General features: G+C 46.9%; 1 long non-coding RNA gene across 1 annotated transcript; it reads right to left on the bottom strand.

Annotated features, from left to right (window-relative positions):
• Nucleotides 1-5,519: 5,519 nt before the first annotated feature.
• LOC116986617 lies at nt 5,520-21,357 on the bottom strand. Its single transcript, XR_004415539.1, has 3 exons — nt 21,348-21,357; nt 14,095-14,099; nt 5,520-5,555 (listed from the first exon to the last, which is right to left on the bottom strand). It is a non-coding gene; the product is annotated as an uncharacterized LOC116986617 (long non-coding RNA).
• Between the last annotated feature and the right edge of the window lie 5,888 nt (nt 21,358-27,245).

Below are 27,245 nucleotides of genomic sequence, written 5' to 3' on the forward strand. Positions count from 1 at the left end.
GAGAAGGCAGGTACAGGATACTGAGTTGGATGATCAGCCATGATCATATTGAATGGCGGTGCAGGCTCGAAGGGCCGAATGGCCTACTCCTGCACCTATTGTCTATGTTTCTATGACTCTATGATGTGCGGGTTTGTAGTTGAATTGGCTGTTTCTGTGCGGTGTGACTTTGACACAGAACAAACACAAGAATAGATCAGAGAAACCATAAACAAACACAAAACAGACACTGGAGCAACTCAGCAGGTCAGGCAGCATCTCAACACCCTTCTTCAGACTTCCCAACATCAAGACTTCACCTATCCATGTTCTCCAGAGAATGTGCCTGACCCGCTGAGTTACTTCAGCACGCTGTCTTTTTCTGTCACGCAGCCTCTGCAGTTCCTTGTTTCTACGAGGATAGTGGGCCCTTTGTGAGGGGATTTGGCTCAGAGAGTGTGAGACCAGGTCTAGACAAACACTTGAAAAATTATACAGCATTAACACCAACAGTACTACATAAATAAATATTCACATTCCAATGCTGGTATATGTTTTTTTCTAACTTATTTTCCACAGCAAAGCTATTTAATGATCTAACTTTAACCAGCTGTAGTTTGTTTATAAAGATTTCACAAGAGATAAAACGCTGGATAGGGCTGTCACGGTGGTGCAGAGGTAGTGTTGCTGCCTTAAAGGGTTCGATCTCGACTACAGGGTGTGTCTTTACAGAGTTTGTACATTCTCCCCGTGATCTGCACGGGTTTCCCTCACACACCCCAGGTTTGTAGGCTAATTGCCTCGGTACAAATACAAAACTGTCCCTGGTGTGTGTAGGATAGTGTTAGTGTGCGGGGATCGCTGGTCGGCGCGGACCCGGTGGGCCAAAGGGCCTGTTTCCGCGCTGCATTTCTAAACTAAACTAAACACAGACTGTAAATGTGTGGAGAATGGAGGGAGATGGATTGTGTGCAGCAGATGTAAGGGGCGGCACACAGTGGTTCGGCGGTAGAGTTGAGCCACTGTGACCCTGACTACGGGTGCTGTCCGTACGGAGTATTTACGCTCTCCCTGTGACCGTGTGGTTTTCTCCAGGTGCTCCGGTTTCAATAGACAATAGGAGCAGGAGTAGGCCATTCGGCCCTTCGAGCCAGCACCCAATGTGATCATGGCTGATCATCCCAAATCAGTACCCCGTTCCTGCCTTCTCCCCATATCCCCTGACTCCGTTATCTTTAAGAGCCCTATCTAGCTCTCTCTTGAAAGCATCCAGAGAACCGGCCTCCACCGCCCTCTGAGGCAGAGAATTCCACAGACTCACAACTCTCTGTGAGAAAAAGTGTTTCCTCATCTCCGTTCTAAATGGCTTACCCCTTATTCTTAAAGTGTGGCCCCTGGTTCTGGACTCCCCCAACATCGGGAACATGTTTCCTGCCTCTAGTTTCCTCCCACATTCCAAAGTCGTACAGGTTCATGGGTTAATTGGCCTCTGTACATTGTCCCTAGTGTGTTGGATAGTACTAGTGTATGGGTGATCGTTGGTCAGCATGGACTCAGTGGGCTGAAGGGCCCGTTTCCACGCTGTATCACTAAATATGCGATGGTCAGAGTATCTTCAGCACAGACATTGTGAGCCGAAGGGCCTGTTCCTGTGCTATTCTGTTCTATGGATAGACACAAAAAGCTGGAGTAACTCAGCGGGACAGGCAGTATCTCCGGAGAGGAGGGGTGGGTGACGTTTCGGTCGAGACCCTTCCTCAGACCAGTTAGGGATAAGGGAAATGGAAGATATAGACGATGATGTAGAGAGATAAAGAACAATGATTGTAAGATATGCAAAAAAGTAATGATGACAAAGGAAACGGGCCATTGTTCGCTGTCTGTTGGGTGAGAACGAGAAGCTGGTGCAACTCAGGTGGGGGAGGGATAGAGAGAGAGGGAATGCCGGGGTTACTTGAAGCTAGAGAAATCAATATTGATACCACAGGGCTGTAAACTTTGCCCCTCTCACCTTAAAGCTGTGTGCTCTAGTCATTGACATTACCACTCTTGGAAAAGGCTTCTGTCCACCCTATCTATGCCTCTGATCATTTTTATATCTTTGAGCATTGGATGTGAATTTGCTTCCCATCGCCAGGCTCATTAAAATAAGATAATAATAATAATATCTTTTATTGTCATTGCACATCAGTGCAACGAGATTTAGTATGCAGCTTCAAAAAAAAAAGTCAATAAATAAACTGTGCGACGTGACCATCCGAGGGAGACAGTCCAGGGGGGGGGGGGGGGGGGCCCACAGCAGGGCCGGTTCAGAGCCGCTATAGCTCTGGGAATGATGCTGTTCCTGAGTCTGGAGGTTCGGGCGTAGAAGGCCTTGTAACGTCTGCCGGAGGGAAGTAGTTCGAACAGTCCGTTACAAGGGTGTGAGGAGTCTTTGTGGATGCTGACGGCCTTCCTGAGGCACCGCGTGTGGTAGATGCCCTCCAAGGCTGGTAGCTGTCACCAATAATCTTCTGTGCCCTGTGGACGACACGCTGAAGAGCTCTCCTCTCCGCCTCCGTGCAGCTGAGATACCACACAGAGATGCCATACGTTAATATGCTCTCTGTGGTGCGGTAGAAGGTTGTCAGCAGCTGTTGGGGCAGACCAGTCTTTTTTAATGTCCTCAGGAAGAACAGTCGTTGCTGTGCCTTCTTCACCAGCGCGGCGGTGTTGGTGGACCATGTGAGGTCCTCCGTAATGTGAGTGCCCAGAAACTTAAAGCTGGACACTCTCTGGATCCCCCGTTCTGTGTAGAATCACCGTTAATTAGCTGGACAAAAATGCTGGAGAAACTCAGCGGGTGCGGCAGCATCTACGGAGCGGAGGAAATAGGCAACGTTTCGGGCCCGAAACCCTTCTGGAAATAGGCAACGGGAAGAAAGGAGAAGGAAGAGGAGGAGCCCGAGGGCTGAGGGAGAGCTGAGAAGGGGAGGAGACAGCAAGGGCTACTGGAAATTGGAGAAGTCAATGTTTATGCCGCTAGGGTGCAGACTGCCCAATATGAGGTGCTGCTCCTCCAATTTGCTACTGGAAATGGGCAACGTTTTTCGGGCCGAAACCAAGGGCGAAGGAAATAGGAAATAGGTAACGTTTCGGGCCGAAACCCTTAAAGGGTTTCGGCCCGAAACGTTGCCTATTTCCTTCGCTCCATAGATGCCGCCGCACCCGCTGAGTTTCTCCAGCATTTTTGTCTTCCTTCGAATTTCCAGCATCTGCAGTTCCTTCTTAAACAGTTAATTAACTGCTGACTTTAGCCAAAACGACCTAGCCACTCTTCCTGAAATTAGGTGCCATGGGTTATGGGGGAAAAAGGCAGGAGAATGGGGTTAGGAGGGAAGAGATAGATCGGCCATGATTGAATGACGGGGTGGACTTGATGGGGCCGAATGGCCTGATCCCGCTCCTATCGCTTATGAACAGGATTTCCCAAAAAGAGCGGAGAGGAGAAAGTTGTAAAGAAAATATTCCACTCGGTGAACCTCCGTAGTTACGTCAGAGAAAAAACTCTGAAGAGCCAAAACGTGTTTTTCTGGTCCTTGTGTCAGTCACTTTTGTTCACACAGATTCCTATATTTGGCAAACCTACAACCAAAACAAGAACTGGAAACTACTCACACCCACAATTACTGGAAGCTGCTCTCGGATAGAGCTTTTAACTTTACAAACTACCAGGCAAAACAACAGCTGACGTCTTCTGATCCTCCCAATCATACTAGCACGAGCTATTGTGCTGTTCCAGGCAGGAAATAGCTTGATATTCCCCAATTACTTAGTTTAGGACATCAATCAGTCATTTTATGTAGGAAGGAACTATAGATGCTGGTTTAAACCAAAGATAGACACAAAACGCTGGAGTAACTCAGCGGGACAGGCAGCATCTCTGGAGAGAAGGAATGGGTGCCGCTTCGGGTCCAGACCCTCCATTCATTTTAGTTTAGTTTAGAGATACAGCGCGGAAACAGGCCCTTCGGCCCAGCGAGTCCGCACCGACCAGCGATCTACGCACACTAAAACTATCGTACACACACTAGAGACAATTACACCCACCTTTGCCTGTGTGTGAATGTGTGTGAGTGATTGGTGGTGGTCGGAGGGGCCGTAGGCGCGGATTGGCAGCCACGCTTCCGTCAGTCTGCCCCAGGGCAGCTGTGGCTACAGAAGTAGCTTACCACCACCGAGTGTGACTGAGGAGTGAATGAATGATGCGATGTAAAGCGCCTTGAGTATTAGAAAGGCGCTATATAAATCCCATCCATTATTATTATTATTAATTATACCCAGCCAATTAACTCTCATACCTGTACGTCTTTGGAGTGTGGGAGGAATAGAAACATAGACATAGAAACATAGAAAATAGGTACAGGAGTAGGCCATTCGGCCCTTCGAGCCTGCACCGCCATTCAATATGATCATGGCTGATCATCCAACTCAGTATCCTGTACCTGCCTTCTCTCCATACCCCCTGATCCCTTTAGCCACAAGGGCCACATCTAACTCCCTCTTAAATATAGCCAATGAACTGTGGCCTCAACTACCTTCTGTGGCAGAGAATTCCACAGATTCACCACTCTCTGTGTAAAAAATGATTTTCTCATCTCGGTCCCAAAAGATTTCCTTAAACTGTGACCCCTTGTTCTGGACTTCCCCAACATCGGGAATCTCGGAGTAAACCTACGCAGGTCACGGGGAGAAAGTACAAACTCCGTACAGGCAGCACCCGTAGTCAGGATCGATCCCGGGTCTCTGGCGCTGTGAGGCAGCAACTCTACCGCTGCCCCACCGTGACGGCCTTCAATCGTTCATCTCCAGCGTATCGCTGTCGGTTATTTTGTACCTTAATTCACTTTATATTGACTCTGACCAAGCTCCCATCTTCCCATCATCTTCAGAGCCTGAAAACCGTAACCGCCATGTTGTAGAGCAGCTTCTTCCAAACTCCCATCAGGCTCTTAAACACAACACTGACCTCAGCTGTGATCTTCTATGGATTATCTTTGGCTGCACTGCGAACATCGGTGGTTTGTTTTACACTAGCGGAGTCTAAGAAATACAGCATGGGAACAGGCCCTTCGGCCCACCGAGTCCATGCCGTCCATCCATCACTAGTTCTGCTGTATGTTATCCCACTTTCTCATTCACTCCCTATGCGCTGGGGTCATTTAGAGAGGGCCAATTAACCTGCAAACCCGCACGTCTTTGGGATGTGGGAGGAAACCGGAGCACCTGGAGGAAACCCACGCGGTCACAGAGAGAACGTGCAAACTCCAAACAGACAGCACCCATAGTCAGGATGGAACCCGGCCTCTGGTGCTGTGAGGCAGCAGCTCCACCCGTTGCACCACTTTGCCACCCAAGTATGTTATTAATGTATGGAATTTTTGTTAATATAGATCATCGATGTGTTTCCGGACCTGTTATGCTACTGCGAGTAAGAATTTTATTATTTCGTTGTAGGATTTTTATAGATTTCCTCTGAAATAACTTTTTAAAATTAAAACTGGATATAATGTACCAGCTCTGTCCAATTGAAGGTACTCTTGCCCAGGAATGTATTTATTTTGCTTGGGATTGCTAAATTAGCTATTTGGCCGTGTCTGAGTCTGTACTCTGCTTCAATGAAGTTGGTCTTGTGACTGCGGGGAGATTTCTGAACATAAATCAAAGAATGACAAACACACTTGACTTGCTTGATGTTCAGTAATCTTGGTGCTGAATGGTCAACTTTTCTGATAGTTGTACAAATAGCAAAACACTGCAATGCCAGTGAGGCCCAGCGCAAATTGGAGGAACAGCACCTCATATTTCACTTGGGCAGCTTACACCCCAAAGGTATGAACATCGACTTCTCTAACTTCAAGTAACCCTTGCTTTCATAGAAACATAGAAACATAGAAAATAGGTGCAGGAGTAGGCCATTCGGCCCTTCGAGCCTGCACCGCCATTCAATATGATCATGGCCGATCATCCAACTCAGTATCCCATCCCTGCCTTCTCTCCATACCCCCTGATCCCTTTAGCCACAAGGGCCACATCTAACTCCCTCTTAAATATAGCCAATGAACTGTGGCCTCAACTACCTTCTGTGGCAGAGAATTCCACAGATTCACCACTCTCTGTGTGTAAAAAATTATTTTCTCATCTCAGTCCTAAAAGACTTCCCTCTTATCCTTAAACTGTGACCCCTCGTTCTGGACTTCCCCAACATCGGGAACAATCTTCCTGCATCTAGCCTGTCCAACCCCTTAAGAATTTTGTACGTTTCTATAAGATCCCCCCCTCAATCTTCTAAATTCTAGCGAGTACAAGCCGAGTCTATCCAGTCTTTCTTCATATGAAAATCCTGCCATCCCAGGACTCTCTCTCTCTGTCCCACTCCCACCCAAGTCATCGAACTAGCTTCACCCTCGTCCTGTTTTGTTTCATTGTGAGTAGAACTCGTTTCCGTCTCGCCCATGGTCAACAATGGACCATTTCCTATATCATTGTTACTTTTTTGCACCTTTAATTTATTTGTTCTATACCTCTCTATATCCCCGTCTATATCTCTCGTTTCCCTCTCCCCTGATTCTCAGTCTCAACCCAAAACGTTGCCTATTTCCTTCGCTCCATAGATGCTGCCTCACCCGCTGAGTTTCTCCAGCATTTTTGTCTACCTTCGATTTTTCCAGCATCTGCAGGAAAGGCTCTGATCATTCTCCCAATCTATTCCCCTCATGATTTTATACACCTCTATAAGATCACCCCTCAGCTTCCTGCACTCCAGGAAGCAAGTGATTGCATTTTCAGAAGGAGTCGGCTTAAGTCACTCTAGAATCTTCTGTAGGTAGATAAAAATGCTGGAGAAACTCAGCGGGTGAGGCAGCATCTATGGAGCGAAGGAATAGGTGACGTTTCGGGCCGAGACCCGGAAGGGTCTCGACCCGAAACGTCGCCTATTCCTTCGCTCCATAGATGCTGCCTCACCCTTCCGCGTCTCAACCCGAAACGTCGCCTATTCCTTCGCTCCATAGATGCTGCCTCACCCTTAAGGGTCTCGACCCGAAACGTCACCTATTCCTTCGCTCCATAGATGCTGCCTCACCCTTAAGGATCTCGACCCGAAACTTCACCTATTCCTTCGCTCCATAGATGCTGCCTCACCCGCTGAGTTTCTCCAGCATTTTTGTCGACCTATGAACTTGCGAAGATCACCCCTCAGCCTCCTGCACTCATGTTCAGACGTCATATATGCAGAATTAGGTCTCGGAAGGGTCTCGACCCGAAACGTCACCTATTCCTTCGCTCCATAGATGCTGCCTCACCCGCTGAGTTTCTCCAGCATTTTTGTCTACCTTCGATTTTTCCAGCATCTGCAGTTCCTTCTTAAACATAGGAATCAGAGGGGTAACTTTATCACATAAAGTGTGGTGGGTGTATGGAACAAGCTTCTAGAGGAGGTAGTTGAGGCAGGGACTATCCTAACGATTAGGAAACATTTGGAGGGATGTGGACCAAATGCAGGCAGGTGGGACTAGTGTAGCTGGGACATGTTGGCCAGTGTGGGCAAGTTGGGCCGAAGGGCCTGTGTCCGCGCTGATTCACTCTATGACTCTGTGCTGCTGTGACTCGCTGAGTTACTTCAGCTTTTTTGTGTTTATCTGCAATGTCCCATTCATATAACCATATAACAATTACAGCACGGAAACAGGCCATCTCGGCCCTTCTAGTCCGTGCCGAACACTTACTCTCACCTAGTCCCATCTACCTGCACTCAGACCATAACCCTCCATTCCTTTCCCGTTCATTTACCTATCCAATTTATTTTTAAATGATAAAATCGAACCTGCCTCCACCACTTCCACTGGAAGCTCATTCCACACAGCTACCACTCTCTGAATAAAGAAGTTCCCCCTGATGTTACCCCTAAACATTTGTCCCTTAATTCTCAAATCATGTCCTCTTGTTTGTCTCCGATAAGCCTCTTGCACTGTCAAAAACATTCATCTCCGCTGACGATAGTAATGGGCCTTTGATGACGTGTTCCTGGGAGTGTCTGACCTAAATCAAACCAAGACAAATGCTCTGAAAATTCACTCGGCAAAGATGCCTCATAGAGTGGATATATCTGGATAAATAAACACTCTCATTGCAAGAATGGAACAGGTTTTATTCAATTGAACCCTGTTGCAAGACTGTTTTACTTAATCGCGCTGTGTTTCCAAACATTGTTTAAAAAAGTTTCGTGTTTTTTTTGTACTTTGGAGACACGGTGTGGAAACAGACCCCTCGGCCCATTGTCCGCGCCGACCAGCGATCCCCCCCCCCCCCCCCCCCCCGCACACTAACACTATCCCACACACACTAGGGACAATAGTTTTACAGAAACCAATTAACCTACAAATCTATGCGTAAGAAAAAACTGCAGATGCTGGTTTAAATCAAAGGTAGACACAAAATGCTGGAGTCTCAGCGGGACAGGCAGCATCTCTGGAGAGAAGGAATGGGCGACGTTTCGGGTCGAGACCCTTCTTCAGACTGATGTTGGGGGGGCTTACATTTTATCTCTGTTTTCTTTCCTGTTACCTTCTCCTAGCTAACAATGATCTATTCTAACATGTTCCTTGACCCCATCACCTTTGTTTCATTTTCACACCTTACACTTCCATATCTCTATATCTCCCTCGCCCCTGACTCGGTCTGTAGAAGGGTCTCGACCTGAAACGTTGCCCATTCCTTCTCTCCAGAGATGCTGCCTCACCCGCTGAGTTACTCCAGCATTTTGTGTCGACCTACAAACCTACACGTCTTTGGAGTGTGGGAGGAAACCGGTGCGCCCGGAGAAAACCCACGCGGTCACAGGGAGTACATGCGAGGGAAGAAGCTGTTGTGTTAAAATCGATGACACTCTCAACTCCACACTGCCCTGTCCCCGCCCTGTTCAATGTAAATTGAGAACCTCGCCTTGCCTTGCCTCGCCTGGAGAGGGTCATTGTTGTAATGACATTGTGCATGAACAAGTTACCACCTGCTACGGAACATTTAAATACCTTATGATGAATTATTTCTCAAATGTTCGCAACGCTTCAAAGAGTTTGCACAAGAACCAATTAATATTCCTTGCTCCTTCTGATTGAAGAGGTGGCAGCATCAACAGGCAAAGCTAAACAGTCAGGGCCCTAGCAATAGATTTACGCTGAAGTATGCTTGGCAAAGTGGAGCAGATTCAGGCCATTCAGCCCATCCAGCCCATACTATCATTCATCTAGGTCATGGCTGATAATCTACCTCAGCTCCAATATCTCCCAAAGAAGGCTCCCGACCCAAAACGTCACCTATCCATGTTCTCCACAGATGCTGCCTGACCCGCTGAGTTACTCCAGCACTCTGTGAAACGTCACCTATCCATGTTCTCCAGAGAAGCTGCCTGACCCGCTGAATTTTGTGTCTATCTTCGGTTTAAACCAGCATCTGCCGTTTCTTCCTACATAGTGTGCAAGTAGAATGTTTGAACCTGCCCTCAAGGGCCTGAGCTACAGGGAGAGGTTGGGAAGGCTAGGATTCTATCCCTTGGAACATTGTGTATTTTTAAGGCGGAGGTTGACAGATTCTTGATTGGTAAGGGGGTGTCATAAATTATGGGGAGGAGGCAGAAGAAAAGGGTTGAGAGGGAAAGATAGATCAGCCATGATTGAATGGCGGAGTAGTCTCAATGGGCCGAATGGCCTAATTCTGCATATATGACTTCTGAACATGAGTGCAGGAGGCTGAGGGGTGATCTTCGCAAGTTCATAGGTCGACAAAAATGCTGGAGAAACTCAGCGGGTGAGGCAGCATCTATGGAGCGAAGGAATAGGTGACGTTTCGGGTCGAGACCCTTAAGGGTGAGGCAGCATCTATGGAGAGAAGGAATAGGTGACGTTTCGGGTCGAGACCCTTAAGGGTGAGGCAGCATCTATGGAGAGAAGGAATAGGTGACGTTTCAGGTCGAGACCCTTCCGGGTCTCGACCCGAAACGTCACCTATTCCTTCTCTCCATAGATGCTGCCTCACCCGCTGAGTTTCTCCAGCATTTTTGTCGACCTTTGATGTTTCCAGCATCTGCAGTTCCTTCTTAAACATTCCACAAGTCCATTCGGCCCATCAAGTCTACTCCGTCAATCAATCATGACTGGCCTATCTTTCCCTCTTAACCCCATTCTCCTGCCTTCTCCCCATAACCCCTGACACCCATCTTACAGTATAAAGGTGTATAAAATCACGAGGAGAAGAGATAGGGAGAATGTACACCTCGTATGTGTGTGTGACGAATAAACTTGACTTGACTTTTTACCCAGAGTAGGGGAATAAAGAGACACAAAGAGCTGGAGTAACTCAGCAGGACAGGCAGCACCTCGGGAGAAGATGAATACGGTGACGTTTCGGGTCGAGACAAAGCTTTCATTCCTCTTGTGTTTGTCACAGGCGCTCCCTCTCTGTGGGCTCGAAGGAGGCCGGATAGATTTCTCGGCCTAGCCGCCTGCAGGCTGTGGAATTGGCAGCCACTGCTGATGCCGACAGCTGGCTTGTTGTTGTGGCGGAACCTGCCTGACCTTATTTGGAGGGTTTGTTTCCAATCGATGGCAGGAACTCACCCTGTCAGCTTGTCCCTCGTTGTCTCCTGCAGGGGGAGGGGGGGGAGCTCTGGAGCTTGTGTGTGTGGGGGGAGTTTGCACAGTGAACAAAGCCCCCGTCAGTCAGAAGTTGAATGGTAATCAGCTGCTGCCACCCCTGTTAAATGTGGAGCGGCCATCAGCCTTCACTGACCGGAAAAACCTTCCTCTAATGTTTGAAGAAGGGTCTTGACCCGAAACGTCACCCATTCCTTCTCTCCAGAGATGCTGCCTGTCCCGCCTTCCTCTAATGTTAATAGACACAAGGTGCTGGAGTAACTCAGCGGGTCAGGCAGCATCTCTGGAGAAAAGGAATAGGCCATAAGTGATAGGAGCAGAATCATTCAATTAGGCCCATCAAGTCCACTCCGCTATTCAATCATGGCTGATCACTCTCTCCCTCCTAACCCCATTCTCCTGCCTTCACCTCATAACCCCTGACGTTATAGGTAACCTTCAATTCGAAACCTTTTGGGTAGTTAATCTGTGGAACTCATTGCCACAGAGGGCTGTGGAGCCAAGTCAGTGGATATTTTTAAGGCAGAGATAGACAACTTCTTGATTAGAACGGGTGTCAAGGGTTACGGGGAGAAGGCAGGAAAATGAGATTAGGAGGCAGAGAACCGCCATGATTAAATGGCAGAGTGGCCTTGATGGGCCGAACGGCCTAATCCTACTCCTGTAGCTTGTGAAGTTGTGAACTTTCTTCAGACTGAGACATCACCTATTCTTTTTCTCCAGAAATACTGCCTGTCCCGCTGAGTTACTCCAGCATTTTGTGTCTATCTTCGGTGTAAACCAGCATCTGCAGTTCCTTCCCACACAGTCCGTAGATTAGCAAACCAATGGGATGAAGATTTCATTGAGGAGAGGGAGAGGGAGAGGGAGAGGGAGAGGGAGAGGGAGAGGGAGAGGGAGAGGGAGAGGGAGAGGGAGAGGGAGAGGGAGAGGGAGAGGGAGAGGGAGAGGGAGAGGGAGAGGGAGAGGGAGAGGGAGAGGGAGAGGGAGAGGGAGAGGGAGAGGGAGAGGGAGAGGGAGAGGGAGAGGGAGAGGGAGAGGGAGAGGGAGAGGGAGCTCAACATAGGTTTAAGGAGAGAGGAGCAAGATTTAACAGGAACCTGGTGGGCAATTTGTTTACACAGAGGGTGGCGGGTGTATGGAAGGAGGTAGCAGAGGCTGGTACTATAACAGCACTTTAAAGAAGATAGACACATAATGCTGGAGAAACTCAGCGGGACAAGCAGCATCTCTGGAGAGAAGGAATGGGTGACCTTTCAGGTCGAGACCCTTCTTCAGACTGCTCCACTAAGCATTTAAAAGACATTTGGACAGGTACATGAATCGGAAACGTTTAGAGGGAGATGGGCGAAACGCAGTCAAATGGGACCCGGGTAGATGGGACATCTTGGTCAGTGTGGACAAGTTGGGCCGAAGGGCCTGTTCCATGCTGTATGACTTTGACTCCAAGCTTGCCGATCTCCTCCACACCCTCACCCCTCCCTTTGTAATGTCTCTCCACCTCTAAATACCTGTACACTGCACAACACCAACCCCACCAGCTGTGATCTTTCATGGACTGTGTGTTTGGTTGCACTACGGACTTAAGAGTTGTGTACTCTTGTGGCTGGCTACAATTACTGATTTATTCTATTATTTATTTTTGCATATTGTCTCTGTGTTATTGCATTAAGCTAGAGCTAGTAAGAATGTTGTTGTCCCATTGCCAATGCATATGACAATTAAACATGGGTGGCACGGCAGCACAGCGGTAGAGCAGCTGCCTGTCAGCGCCAGGGTCCCAGGTTCGATTCAGACATCGGGTGCTGTCTGTTCAAGAGTTCAAGAGAGTTTGTTGCCATGTGTCCCTGATAGGACAATGAAATTCTTGCTTTGCTCCAGCACACCAGAACATAGCAGGTACTGATACACCCACCATCCTCCGTAACAGAGTCAAGGGATATGGGGAGAAGGCAGGAACGGGGCACCGATTGGGGATAGACAAAAAATGCTGGAGAAGCTCAGCGGGTGCAGCAGCATCTATGGTGCGAAGGAAATAGGCAACGTTTCGGGCCAAAACCCTTCTGGAAATAGGCAACGTTTTGGGCCGAAACCCTTCTGGAAATAGGCAACGTTTCGGGCCGAAACCCTTCTGGAAATAGGCAACGTTTCGGGCCGAAACCCTTCTGGAAATAGGCAACGTTTCGGGCCGAAACCCTTCTGGAAATAGGCAACGTTTCGGGCCGAAACCCTTCTGGAAATAGGCAACGTTTCGGGCCGAAACCCTTCTGGAAATAGGTGACGTTTCGGGCCGAAACCCTTCTGGAAATAGGCGACGTTTCGGGCCGAAATCCTTCTGGAAATAGGCAGCGTTTCGGGCCGAAACCCTTCTGGAAATAGGCAACGTTTCGGGCCGAAACCCTTCTGGAAACAGGCAACGTTTCGGGCCGAAACCCTTCTGGAAATAGGCAACGTTTCGGGCCGAAACCCTTCCGGGTTTCGTCCCGAAACGTTGCCTATTTCCTTCGCTCCATAGATGCTGCTGCACCCGCTGAGTTTCTCCAGCATTTTATGTCTACTTTCGATTTTTCCAGCATCTGCAGCTCCTTCTTAAATACTGATTGGGGATGATCAGCCATGATCACATTGACTGGCGGTGCTGGCTCGAAGGGCCGAATGGCCTACTCCTGCACCTATTGTCTATTATCTATTCTCCCTGTGACAACTTGCGTTTTCTCCAGGTGCTCCGGTTTCCTCCCGCACTTCAAAGGCGTACAGTTTGTCTTAATTGGCTTCACTAAAATTGTCCCTTGAATGTGTAAGATAGAGCATGGGGTGATTATTGGTCGACGTGGACTGGGTGGACTGAAGGGCCTGTTTCCGCGCTGTATCTCTGAAGTGTAAACACTTGATTCTTGACTTACAACAAGCCAGCTGCACACAAAGACTTCGTCACATCCCCTTACTCTGAAAGCGATCACATTTCATCAGTTGCAGCCGCCCTGGGTTTTCCAGGGGAAGTGAAAGACTATGACAGAAAGGCATGTTATTTCCCCTGCAGTTACCTATCACTGTGGGTAACCAGTAACTTCCTCAAGAACGAGAGAAGCAGGAAATATTCAAGAGGCCTCTACATGCACCACCAGACTCAAGAACAGCTTCTTCCCCTCTGCCTGAAGAAGGGACCCGACCCAAAACGTCACCTATCCATGTTCTCCAGAGATATTCACTTCTCTAACTTCAAGTAACCCTTGTTCTCTGTCCCTCCCCCCCTTCCCAGTTCTCCGACCAGTCTAACTGTCCTCGATTACATTTTATCTCTGTTTGCTTTCCTGTTACCTTCTCCCATCTAACAATGATCTATTCTACATGTTCCTTGATCTACATCACCTTTGTTTTGTTTTCACACCTTACACTTCCATATCTCTATATCTCCCTCTCCCCTGACTCAGTCTGTAGCAGGGTCTCAACCCGAAACGTCACCCATTCCTTCTCTCCATAGATGCTGCTTGACCCCCTGGGTTACTCAAGCGCTGTGCCTTTCTTCCCTCTGCTATCAGGCTTCTGAACGGTCCTTCCATAAGCTAGGGTACTGTCCGATTCACCTCCACCCCATTGCGGGCATTGGACTTTGTCTCTGGAACTGATGCTGTTGTACTTGAGTTTGACTTGATTGTATTTATGGATAGTATTATCTGATCTGGTTTACATTATCTGATCAGATGCTGGGCTACAAAAAAAGACACAAAGTGCTGGAGTAACTCAACAGGGAGGGAACATCCCTGGAGAACGCGGAAAGGTGATGTTTCGGTTTGGGACCCTTCTTCCGACTATCCATTCCCTCCACAGATGCTGCCTGACCTACTGAGTTACTCCAGTACTTTGTGAATCAGGCCAAACTCAAGTACATTAGAGAGCAAAGGGGAAGATACAGAGTGCAGAATATAGTTCTCAGCATCGTAGCGCATCAGTTCCACAGACAAAGTCCAATGTCCGCAATGAGGTAGAGGTGAATTAGAAACTAGCGTAGTTTATGGAAGGGCCGTTCAGAAGCCTGTTAACAGAGGGGAAGAAAAGCACAGTGCTGGAGTAACTCAGCGGCTCAGGCAGCATCTCTGGAGAACAATGATAGGTGACGTTTTGGGTTGGGCCCCTTCTAGATCAGATATCACCATACGTAAATACAATCAAGTATTATCTGATTGGCCTGGATAGCATCCAAAACCGAGCTCTCCGCTGCATCTTGGTACACATCAATAAATGTAAACTTAAACATGTTGCAACAACATGTCTTTCTGCTTTCACATTTCCTGTACATGGGGCAGTGGAATGAATCCAAATCCTTCATAAGGGTGTACTGTGGATTAAAAAAAATAAGTAGGCCAACAGTATTTTTGTTGTTTAGTGTTGGTAATATGTCAAACGTTGCTCAACACTCCACATGGAAAATATGACTGGCGATATTTGCCCTGGGCTTTATAAATTCTGTGTTTGAACACTTTATTATTTACGTAACTAGTTTCCCGACCAAATGTTTATGCAGCTATGCTGAATGTGAGTTTCCATGTTTGTCCGTTCACGGGCGGCACGGTGGCGCAGCGGTAGATATCGCAAGGAAACAGGCCCTTCGGCCCACCGAGTCCATGCCGACCAGTGATCCCCGCACACTAACACTACCCTGCACACACTAGGGACAATATTACAATTTTACCAAGCCAATTAACCTACAATCCTCTACGTCTTGGAGTGTGGACGTAAACCGGAGCACCCGGAGAAAACCCACACAGGTCACAGGGAGAACGTACAAACTCCGTACAGACAGCACCCGTAGTCGGGATCAAACCCGGGTTCTCTGGCGCTGTGAGGCAGCAACTCTACTGCTGCGCCACCGTACCGGCCTGAGGATGGTTTGTTGGCCAGTGCAATCTGACCAGTTTGGAAGGGTAGACAAAAGTGCTGGAGAAACTCAGCGGGGTGCAGCAGCCTCTATGGAGCGAAGGAAATAGGCAACGTTTCGGCCCGAAACCCTTCTGGAAATAGACAACGTTTCGGGCCGAAACCCTTCCGGGTTTCGGCCTGAAACGTTGCCTATTTCCTTCGCTCCACAGATGCTGCTGCACCCGCTGAGTTTCTCCAGCACTTTTGTCTACCTTAGATTTTCCAGCATCTGCAGTTCCTTCTTAAACTGTTTGTAAGGGTATTGAGGTCACATTCCACGCTGCTTGGGGGGGGTTATTTTTAGGTAGGTAAACAAGTGTATAAGATTATGAGAGACATAGATAGAGTAGATAGTTGGAATGTTTTTCCCATGGTATGGTTATCACAAAACAAGAAGGCGTTGTTTGAGCAGAGAGGAAAGAGTTTTAAAAGTGTTTAGGTATTGTCAAGTGGATCGAGGTACAGTGAAAAGCTCTGCTGTGCATGCTGACCAAACAGATCAAATTTAGAGCATAGAACATAGAAAATAGAAAATAGGTGCTGGAGGAGGCCATTCAGCCCTTTGAGCCAGCACCGCCATTCATTGTGATGGCTGATCGTCCCCAATCAATAACCCGTGCCTGCCTTCTCCCCATATCCCTTGACTCCACTAGCCCCGTAGAGCTCTATCTAACTCTCTCTTAAATCCAACCAGTGATTTGGCCTCCACTGCCCTCTGTGGCAGGGAATTCCACAAATTCACAACTCTCTGGGTGAAAAAGTTTTTTCTCACCTCAGTCTTAAATGGCCCCTTTATTCTAAGACTGTGTGTGGCCCCGGGTTCTGGACTCGCCCAACATTGGGAACATTTTTCCTGCATCTAGCTTGTCCAGTCCTTTTTATAATTTTATATGTTTCTATAAGATTTCCCCCTCATCCTTCTAAACTCCAGTGAATACAGGCCTAGTCTTTTCAATCTTTCTTCATAGATATAGTTCTCATCATCGTAGCGCATCAGTTCCAGACACAAAGTCCAATGTCCGCAATGGGGTAGAGGTGAATCGGACATTACCCTAGCTTATGGAAGGACCGTTCAGAAACCTGATAGCAGAGGGGAAGGAGCTGTTCCTGAGTCTGGTGGTGCGCGCTTTCAAGCTTCTGTACCTTCTGCCGGACGGGAGCGGGGAAAAGGAGTGAGTGAGGTGGGACGTCTTTGGTTATGTTGGTTGCGTTGCCGAGGCAGCATGAAGTATAAATAGATCTGAATTCACCCTCTCTATTCGCCTCATGAGTTTCTACACCTCTATCATAGCACCCCATCAGCATCCTGCTCTTCAAGACATAAAGTCCTAGACAGCCCAACCTCTCCCTATATCTCAGTACCTCCAATCCTGGCAACATCCGGGTAAATCTTCTCCACTCTTTCCAGCTTAACGTCATCCTTCCTGTGGCCGAAACTGAATGAAATACTCCAAGTGTTGCCTGACCAATGTTACGTACAATGGTAACATAACACCACGACATCTACACTCAATGTGATCGATTTATAGACACCGCATGCAAACAGGCCCTTCGGCCCACCGAGTCCACGCCGACCAGCGATCCCCCAACACTAACACTATCCTACACACACTAGGGACAGTTTACATTTATACTAAGCCTACAAACCTCTAAGTCTTTGTAGTGTGGGAGGAAACCGACACAGGGAGAACGTACAAACTCCATACAGACAGCACCCTTGGTGGGGATCGAACCCGGGTCCCTGGCGCCGTGAGGCAGCAACTCTACCGCTGAGCCACCGTGCCACTTTGCATTGGCAAGCAGAAAAAGAAAGCTTTACATGAGCTGAAATAACTTGCAGTTAATTGCAGCAAACGTCAGTGTTTGGAGCTGCCAGGATTCAGACCATCTATTCCTAGAACATGGATTGCAAACAGTTCTTGGCAGATAAGGATTTTTTAAAAAACATCCATAATTGAGCTTGGATTTGAGTTTGTTTCCAGTGGCAGGGGGTTAGACTGAGTCAGGGGGTGGTGAATCTGTGGAATTCTTCGCCACAGACGGCTGTGGAGGCCAAGGATGAGGGGGAACCTCATTGAAACTTACCGAAGAGTGAAAGGCCTGGATAGAGTGGATGTGGAAAGGATGTTTCCACTGGTGGGAGAGTCTAGGACCAGAGGGCACGGCCTCAGGATAAAAGGACGTAGCTTTAGAAAGGAGATGAGGAGGAATTTCTTTAATCAGAGGGTGGTGAATCTGTGGAATTCATACCACAGACGGCTGTGGAGGCCACAAGTCAATGGATATTTTAAAGGCAAAGATAGATAGGTTCTTGATTAGTACGGGTGTCATGGGTTATGGGGAGAAGGCAGGAGAATGGGGTTGAGAGGGACAGATAGGTCGAATGGTGGGCCGAATGGCTTAATTCTGCTCCTAGAACTTATGAAGTTACACTTAAGAGGGACGTGGCCTTTACGGTGGGTGGCACGGTGGCGCAGCGGTAGAGTTGCTGCCTCACAGCGCCAGAGACACGGGTTCGATCCCAACTACGGGTGCTGTCTGTACGTTCTCCCAGTGACCTGCTTGGGTTTCCTCTAACACTCCAAAGACGTACAGGTTTGTAGGTTAATTGGCTTGGTAAAAGTGTAAAAATTGTCCCTAGTGTGTGCAGGGTAGTGATAGTTTGCGGGGACCGTGGGTCGATGGGCCGAAGGGCCTGTTTCAGCGCTGTATCTCTAAACTCAAAACTAAATATCACGGAGATTTATTTTTTTATTTTATACATACAATAGACAATAGGTGCAGGATTAGGCCATTCGGCCCTTCTAGCCAGCAACGCCATTCAATGTGATCATCCACAATCAGTACCCCGTTCCTGCCTTCTCCTCATACCCCTGACTCCGCTAGCTTTAAGAGCCCTATCTAGCTCTCTCTTGAAAGTATCCAGAGAACCAACCTCCCTGCCCTCTGAGGCAGAGAATTCCACAGACCCACAACTCTCTGTGTGAAAATGTGTTTGCTCGATACAACGTGGTAACAGGCCCTTTGGCCCACTGAGTCGGCACCGAGCAGCAGTCAGTCCCTGTATTGACACAAAGCCCTCTGTGTGCTGGGTGCTGTGGTCTATTAGAAGCAGGCGCTGGCCACATTCTAGTTTGTTTACATCTCGGCATTGATCTGAGCAGGCGTTGGCCGGAGCAATGCCAGAACTGCAAGGATGACCTGGGGCACGTAATCCACAAGTGCGTCATGTTGCAACAGCGCTGATAATTATATCAGATGTTGAAATGTTGTGTAGCAGTCACTGCCTTCTCCAGAGAGTCATTGGTCTATTTTGGAAGCTGCTCACTGTTGATCTTATTGCTTCGGCAGCCAAGGGAGCTGTGCGTCTCCTCGCGCTGTGGGAAAACAAAGACACAACTCCCACCAAACACTAACCCTTGCCATTCCTGCCCCAACCGTGTCATTTGATGCAAGCTGAGAAACATAGAAAATAGCTGCAGGAGTAGGCCATTCGGCCCTTAGAGACAGCACCGCCATTCAATATGATCATGGCCGATCATCCAGAATCAGTACGCCGTTCCTGCTTCTTCCCCCCATATCCCTTGATTCCGTTAGCCCTAAGAGCTAAATCTAACTCCTCTTGAAAACATCCTGTGAATGGGCCTCCACTGCCTTCTGTGGCAGAGAATTCTCATTCCTGTTCCACCATTGTCCACCATAGGGTCGGCACAGTGGCGCAGCGGGTAGAGCTGCTGTCTCACAGGGTATGGGAGAGGGGAGGGGGGGATGGGACTGGATCAGTTTAGTTTAGAGATACAGCGTGGAAACAGGCCATTCGGCCCACCGAGTCCACGCCGACCAGCGATCCCCGCACATTAATACTATCCCACTATCCTACACACACAAGGGACAATTTACCAAAGCAGATTAACCTATGAACCTGTACGTCTTTGGAGTGTGGGGGGAGACCGGAGCACCCGGATAAAAGCCACGCAGGTCACGGGGAGAACGTGCAAACTGTGTACAGACAGCACCCGCAGTCAGGATCGAACCTGGGTCCCTGGCGCTGTGAGGCAGCAACTCTACCCGCTGCACCACCCTGCTGCTCACATGGTAGGCGGATACAGGTGAGGGGGGATTTGATTTACTATAAATGTGGGCAGGTGAGGTGAGCATAGATAGGGAATCGGCATGGCCAGGATGGGCCGAAAGGCCTGTTTCCACGCTCTATGACTCCATGACTTCCGCTGCTGTCTCTGTGGAGTTTGCACATGCTCCCTGTGCGTGCATAGCCCTCGGTTTCCCAAAGACTAGCGTGTCGGTAGGTCAATCGGGTGAGAAGTAGAGTCCCGACCCGAAACGTCGTCTGCCCATTCCCTCCACAGGTGCCGCCTGACCCGCTGAGTTCCTCCAGCACTTTGTGTGTTTTCCTTACAGTTCTATGAAATACGTTTTAATGTCAAGTTGTCCCAGAAGTCTTTGAAGTTTGGAGACGTGTGTAACACGTAATCGGGTAACAGCAAGGACAGCATGACAGTGGGCAGATAGCGTTCTTATTTTTAACCGCTGTTATCAATTTAACCTTGATATATTCAGAGCTATTTCTAGGACATCTTTAATAAATAAGATGGTCTGGATCATGTATTTATATTTTGTAACGGGCATTTGGAGTATTGCGTACAGTTCTGGTCGGCCCATTACGGGAAGGATGTGGAGGCTTTGGAGACGGTGCAGAGGAGGTTTACCAGAATGCTAAAGGTAGACACAGAGTGCTGGAGGAACTCAGCGGGTCAGGCAGCATCTGTGGAGAACATGGATAGGTGACGTTTCACAGAGTGCTGGAGTAACTCAGCGGGTGCAGCAGCATCTATGGAGCTAAGGAAATAGGCAACGTTTCGGGCCGAAACCCATATGGGTTTCGGCCCGAAACATTGCCTATTTCCAGAAGGGTTTTGGCCCGAAACGTTGCCTATTTCCTTAGCTCCATAGATGCTGCTGCACCATAACTCAGTGGGTCAGGCAGCATCTGTGGAGAACATGGATAGGTGACGTTTCACAGAGTGCTGGAGTAACTCAGTGGGTCAGGCAGCATCTGTGGAGAACATGGATAGGTGACGTTTCACAGAGTGCTGGAGTAACTCAGCGGGTCAGGCAGCATCTGTGGAGAACATGGATAGGTGACGTTTCACAGAGTGCTGGAGTAACTCAGCGGGTCAGGCAGCATCTGTGGGGAACATGGATAGGTGACGTTTTGGGTCGGGACCCTTCTTCAGACCAGAATGCTACCTAGATTAGAGGGTATTAGCTATAAAGGGAGGGTGAAACACTTGGATAGTTTTCTCTGCAATGTTGGAGACTGAGGGAAGACCATTCAGAAGTTTATAAAGTTATCGGAAGAGTAGAAAGGTTCGACAGTCAGAACCTTTATCCCAGCGCTGATATCTCAAATACTAAGGGGCACAGCTTTAAGGAAGGACCGTTCAGAAGCCTGATAGCAGAGGGGAAGAAGCTGTTCCTGAGTCTGGTGGTGGTTATAGAACAATACAGCACAGGAACAAGCCCTTTGGCTCGTAACCCGGGTCTCTGACGCTGTGAGGCAGTGTACAGGTGTTCAGGGGTTACGGGGAGAAGGCAGGAGAATGGGACTGAGAGGGGAAGATAGATCACCCATGATTGAATGGCGGAGTAGATTTGATGGGCCGAGTCCAGGGATATGGGGAGAAGGCAGGAACGAGGTGCTGATTGGGGACGATCAGCCATGATCACAATGATTGGCAGTACTGGCTCGAAGGGCCAAATGGCCTACTCCAGCACCTTTTGTCTATTGAACGGCCTAATTCTGCTCCTATCCCCTTATGAATTTATGGAATGAGGAGGAATTTCTTTAGTCAGAGGGTGATGAATCTGTGGAACTCATTGTCGTAGAAGGCTGTGGAGGCCAAGTCAATGGGTATATTTAAGGCAGAGATTGATAGATTCTTCATTAGTGCGGGTGTCAGGGGTTATGGGGGGGGGGGAAGGCGGGAGAATGGGGTTGAGAGGGAAAGATAGATAGAATGGCGGAGTAGACTAGATGGGCCGAATGGCCGAATCCTGCGCCTTAAGGCGACCCCCTCCTGAGCATGGGAGAAGCACCAGTGTGTGGCCACCTCCACACTGCAGTGCGGAGAGAGAGGTTGCCCGGTGCCCCTGGGGGATATGAGAGGATCGCGTGTCACTGAGAACATGGAGTTCCAACGCTGGCTTCGGCCTGTACATTCCTGCCCTGGTTCATGGCCAAAGCAGGGGAGAATATCCATTTACCCAGTGCCCACAAAGTGCTTGTTCCAAACAATATAACAAACATTTATTTGGATGGATGGAAGAAGTATTGAAAACATACAGATTCCCAACTACTCCACAAATACTACAAGTAAGAGTTTCATTGTTCTGCCTGGGACACATCATGGCAACAAAACACTCCTGACGTTTGACAGATAAACTCCAGGAGTTGCCAATGTCTTCGTTTAGAATCATAGAGTCATGGAGTCACAGAGAGATGCAGCTCAGGAGCAGGCCCTTCGGCCCACTGGGTCCGTGCTGCCCATCAGTCACTCAGTTACACTGATCCTGGTGGAATCTATTTTATTTTTAACTTACTCTTAAGTTGACTTTAAGTTGAAGGGCACCGATAGAGCGGATGTGGAGAGGATGTTTCCACTGGTGGGAGAATCTAGGACCAGAGGACCAGACAGCCTCAGAATTAAAGGGCGCTCATTTAGAAAGGAGGTGAGGAGGAACTTCTTTAGTCAGAGGGTGGTGAATCTGTGGAACTCATTGCCACAGAGGGCTGTGGAGGCCAAGTCAGTGGATATTTTTAAGGCAGAGATAGACAAATTCTTGATTAGAACGGGTGTCAAGGGATATGGGGAGAAGGCAGGAAAATGGGATTAGCAGGCTGAGATCAGCCATGATTGAATGGTGGAATAGACTCGATGGGCCGAATGGCCTAATTCTACTATATCTTGTGAACACCAGCATTTTGTGACTTTTCTTTGTAAAGAACCAGAGGACATGGGTTTAAGGTGCGGGGAGAAAGATTTAATAGGAACCTGAGGGGGCAACTGTTTTACACAGAGGGTGGTGGGTGCATGGAACGAGCTGCCGGAGGAGGTAGTTGAGGCAAGGACTATCACAACTTAAAAAAAACATTTAAACAGGTACACGGATAGGACAGGTTTGAGGGATATGGGCCAAGCGCAGGCAGGTGGGACTAGTGCAGATGGGGCATGTTGGTCGGCATGGGTAAGTTGGGCCGAAGGGCCTGTTTCGGTGCTGTATGAGTCTATGACACTATGATTCTATGGGTCTTTGAGCATCTGCAGTTCCTTATGTCCAAAGATCCTACAGCGAGCAAGATAGATCACTGTACGAAAAAGACATAGTACGGTCATGGGCAGATTCATGGGTAATTTTCGGCCCCATTTCCGTAACCGGCTTCCGTCTCCGCACCAAAGATCCCGTAGGATACTAGTGCGGAGACGGAAGCCGCTTACGGAAACATCCTCGTAAAAATAAAAGTTATTTGGGAAAAATCTTCTCCTCATTTTCAGAATTTTAAATTTATTAACACAAACTGTTCCCCCACAACACTGGGAGCCGGGTCGGGTCGGGTTACTGAAATGGATGAAAAAAAAGGCTCCGTTGCGTACTACATGTTCGCCCATTGCATTTAGAAGGAGTGGTCTATCTTGCTTGCTATAGGATCTTTGCTTATGTCTACACAGTGAGAACTTTCCCCATGGACTCACTGATCCGACCTGCTCCACCTGTCTGACTACCTCTCCAGTTCTCCACGGATGTTGCCTAACCGGCTGAGTTACTCCAGCATCTTGTGTGTTCTTCGTTTGTAAGCCAGTATCTCCAGTTCCTGTTTCTCCTTCCCCAGCCTTCCCACTTTTCCTCTTCCCCCCATTCCCCCCTCGTTTCCCCGCCACCTCCCCCAGTGAAGCTCTCACAATGTGGCACCACAAACTTTCACTGCTATGTGGCCTGTCAAAGAAAAATGAAATCCAACAGCATGGGGATGTCATTAGGAGTCATGTGAATGAATCACAGAAACATCGACAATAGGCTCCGGAGGAGGCCATTCGGCCCTTCGAGCCAAGCCAGCACCACCATTCAATTTGACCATGGCTGATCATCCAAAATCAGTATCCCATTCCTGCTTAAGAAGGAACTGCAGATGCTGGAAAATCGAAGGTAGACAAACATGCTGGCGAAACTCAGCGGGTGCAGCAGCATCTATGGAGCGAAGGAAATAGGCAACGTTTCGGCCCAAAACCCTTCTGGAAATAGACAACGTTTCGGGCCGAAACCCGGAAGGGTTTCGGGCCGAAACATTGCCTATTTCCTTCGCTCCATAGATGCTGCTGCACCCGCTGAGTTTCTCTAGCACGTTTGTCTACCCCCATTCCTGCTTTTTCCCCATATCCCTTGATTCTGTTAGTCAGGTGCCAAATATATGTTGGAAAGTTACATTCTATGTACAACATTTTTTTTTTTTTTTATAGAAATGAGAGAGAGAAAAAGAGACTTGATAATAGTGAGTAGAAAAACGTGTAGTTTGTGTAAAGAAGGACAAAAAAAAAAAGAGGAGAAAGAGAGAGTGAGGGAGAAAAGTAAAAAAAGAAAAAAGAAAGAAAGAAAAAGTATAGAAAATAGAAAATAGTAGGAGATAGGAGATGAGTATTTGTATTCTTGTCCCTTTCACCCAGACCTGAAACAATTGTTTTTTACGATTCTGTTGCACCATCTGAATCCAAGAAGTCAATCAATGGAGACCAACTCGTTAAGAATTGGTCTGGTTTATCTATTAGGAGGAATCGCATTTCTTCAAGATGTGCTGTGTCCAACATATTTATAATCCATATTTTTTAGCGTTGTTATGGGTGTATTTTTCCAAAATTTGAGCATAGGTTTTTTTTTGCTATTATTAACCCATAATTAAAAAATGAATTTTGAAATGTGTTTAGTTTGTTCCCGTCTCCCGTTACTCCAAGTATAATCATTTCAGTGGGTACACAAAATTGCTGGGGAAACTCAGCGGGTGCAGCAGCATCTATGGAGCGAAGGAAATAGGCGACGTTTCGGGCCGAAACCCTTCTTCAGACTGGCCGATAATCGACTGGCTATCACTTCAGACCGATAATCATTTCAGTGTTAGGCTCCATTTTTATCTTGAATAATTTTGTAAATATATCAAAAAATATCGCACCAGAATTTATGGAGTTTTATGCAGGAAACAAAAGAATGTGTTATATTGGCATTTTGAGATGGACATTTGTCGCAAATGGGAGAAATATTTGGATAAAATTTATTCAGTAGTTTTTGAATAATATAATCTATGTAGAATTTTGAATTAAATTAAGTTGTGTCTTACATTAATCGAACATTTATGTATATATATCAAATACTTTTCCCATGTTTCTTTCGTGATTTTTATCATTAGTTCTCGTTCCCAATCTTCTCTAAGTGCCTCTGTTGATGGGAGTTCTCTATTTAAAATACTATTATATAGATATGATATTAATTTCTGTGAGTCAGCCTTAATATTCATTGCTTCTTCTAGTAGGTCTAAAATTATAGTTTGATGTCTTTGTATATATTTCTTCATAAAATCGCAGATCTGTAGATATTTAAAGTATTGGTGTCATTCAGCTTAAATTTTAATTTTAATTGATGGAATGATAACAGATTTCCCATTCCATACATGTCGCCTATCCTTTTAATTCCCATTCTTTCCCATATCAATAAGAGATGGTTTAAATGAAGGATTATTCACTATTGGCGTTAACACTGATAGGTTTCTTAATTTAAAGTTAATTTTATTTGTTTCCAAATTCTTATTGTATTATGGATAATTGGGTTATTCTTGTATATTGTGTTATTCAATTTTATCGGGGAGAAGAGGACCACTCCTATATCACAGGGAGAATAATCCTCTTTGGGTAAAGAATGGGGGTAGGACTTGACAAGCATAGGCTTCTTCCTATCCCTTTTCGAACGAGTGTGTATTATGTTGAAATTGGCTTTTGATTTTTAATTTATGTATGTACATATATGTTATGTATATGTGTATGTGTGTATATGTGTATATGTAGTATGTATATATGTACATGTATATGTATGTATGTGTGTATGTATTTATGTATATATATATGTATATATATAATTTTCCTTTTATTTATTCATTTTCATCTTTTCTTTTCTTCTTTTTTTTTAATCGTTCGAAATAAAAGATATCATTCATTAATTCATTCATCACTCATTCATTCATTCATTCATTCATTCATTCATTCATTCATTCTTTCTCCATTCTTATCCATTCTGTTGTTGGAAGGGTTGTCCAGCCAATAAATTATATTCTTAATGTGCACAGCCCAATAATAATACAAAAAGTTAGGAATTGAAAGTCCCCCAGCATCTTTGGGTTTACACAGGTGTTTTCATTGATCTCTTAATGTTAACATGACAATAAACTAATCTACACTGCATTCAGAAAGTATTCAGACACCTTCACTTTTTCCACATTTTGTTACGTTACAGCCTTATACTAAAATGGATTAAATTCATTTTTTATCATCAATCTACACACAATACCCCATAAACGTCACCCATTCCTTCTCTCCAGAGATGCTGCCTCACCCGCTGAGTTACTCCAGCATTTTGTGCCTACCCTCTGTTTTCCGAAGCAGGCTTGTTATTGTTTTCAGACGTTGTCCCTGTCCCTGCACGACCTATGGCGAGCGACACGTGTTAAACGGCCCCGTCGCTCTCTGGAGAACCCACGCCTTCTGTGAGTTGGGGCTGATTTCAACCAGGCAAGCTTCTGGTGACAACAGTGTGATAGCTACGCAGGGACCTACTGTCAGAGTGTTCCACATCAACAGGGCACCTCCGGAGAGAAGGTGAAACAATTAAATAATGGTTCTGGAAATAGGATTGTCAGTGAGGTTAGGTAAACTGTTCTGCTAGGGATAATTAAACACAAAGTAAACAAACTGAGCCAGTTCATATGTTCATGAAGTCTAGGAGCAGAATGAGGCCATTCGGCCCATCTAGCCTCCTCTGCCGAAGATCGACACAAAAAGCTGGAGTAACTCAGCGGGACAGGCGGCATCACTGGAGAGAAGGAATGGGTGACGTTTAGAGTTGAGACCATTCTTCAGCCAAGTCTACTCTGCCATTCAATCATGGCTGATCTATCTTTCCCTCTCATCTCCATTCTCCTGCCCTCCCCATAACCCATTATTATTATTATTATTATTATTATTATTATTATTATTATTATTATTATTATTATTATTATTATTATTATTATTATTATTCTTCTTCTTCTTCTTCTTCTTCTTCTTCTTCTTCTTCTTCTTCTTCTTCTTCTTCTTCTTCTTCTTCTTCTTCTTCTTCTTCTTCTTCTTCTCATGCACAGCCTAAAGTTGGAAGACAACTTGTTCTGTTTGATCTTCTGTTTGTGCACGCCAGGGTGATTGCATTCGTTGAAACAGGTTGGACCACGTGAAGGTTGAAATCTCCCACCCTCCCATAACCCCTGACACCTGTACTAATCAAGAATCAATTCCATCTTTGCATTTAAAATATCCATTGACTGCCACCACATTCTGTGACAATGAATTCCAC

Source organism: Amblyraja radiata, chromosome 24, assembly GCF_010909765.2.
Source record: "Amblyraja radiata isolate CabotCenter1 chromosome 24, sAmbRad1.1.pri, whole genome shotgun sequence".
In the NCBI taxonomy this organism is placed as follows: domain Eukaryota; kingdom Metazoa; phylum Chordata; class Chondrichthyes; order Rajiformes; family Rajidae; genus Amblyraja; species Amblyraja radiata.